Raw genomic sequence first — 1111 nt, forward strand, 5'->3', positions numbered from 1 at the left:
GACTCGGCGCTCGCTGAGTCGGGTTTAGCTTCAGTGGAGTCAGCATGTGAGAGTCTTCGAAGTACGGAGTTCCTTGCGTAGCGCGGAACACTTCACGTCTCTTCGTCTCCGGGGTTTTCGGTAAATGAATCTTGCTCGGGTCCTCGCCGAGTGGTTTGAACTCGGCTACTCGGCTGTACACCTTCTTCGTTCCACCAGGGGCTTTCTCCAATCCAAACGCCACTCTCAGCTTCTTCTTCCATTGCCAGAGTTCGGCTCCGCCACGGGTCACACTCCAGTCGGACAGGATGAGGCTGTTTGGTCGGCTGTTGCACCGATAGCCCATCGCTTTCAACAGCAACACAGTTTCTTCCACCAACTGGTTGATGTTGGCTGCACGCACCGGCTGAGTTAACTCGGGACCCAACATCGGCCACTTCGCCTGCGCCATCGCTACAGGCGCGAACATCATCATCCATTCCGATCTCGTTCTCATCTCCTCGCCGAGCCGAGCCAACACTTTTTTGGCGCTCGGCGTATCGGCGTTCCTCGTCGCTTTCGGAATAAGGGGCGGACGGTCCCCTTGAGCAACGCCATGTTCTTCTTCATCTTCTTCATCGTCCGCACCTTCGTCGAGCTCGGCGGATAAGTTGCGCTCGACAGGACGTGGGGCTCCCATGCGTCCCACCTGCAGCGTCAACTCTTCCACCTCGCCAAGTAGCTCGGCGGTAGTCGTCGTTTCTCCGAGCTCAGCGGTCTCGGCCACCTCTTCATACTCTCCTTCACTTGCATCTCCGTTCTCGCTCTCCTGGTCTTGGCCATCCTCGTCGAACTGGACGGTTCGTCCCACCTCCATCGTCATGGCGATGAGTCGTTGATCCGCCGGGTCCGACCCCGCGAGAGGCGATCCTCCAGCCGTCGCTGGGCTTCCGTCGCTCGGAGTTGCTGATCCCATGACCATCTTCACTCTTCTCTTTCTCTTCTCTTCCTCTTAACTTGGTTAGCTGGCACCTATAAAAACAAGCACACACTCCTGTTCCCGGGTTGCGGCACCAGTTGTGGTGTAGTAGAACACACAAATATCGTCAGATGTGGATTCCTTACACAAACCACAGCGAATCGCCGAGTTAGG

Source organism: Phytophthora infestans, genomic scaffold (genome assembly GCF_000142945.1).
Source record: "Phytophthora infestans T30-4 supercont1.46 genomic scaffold, whole genome shotgun sequence".
NCBI lineage: Eukaryota > Oomycota > Peronosporomycetes > Peronosporales > Peronosporaceae > Phytophthora > Phytophthora infestans.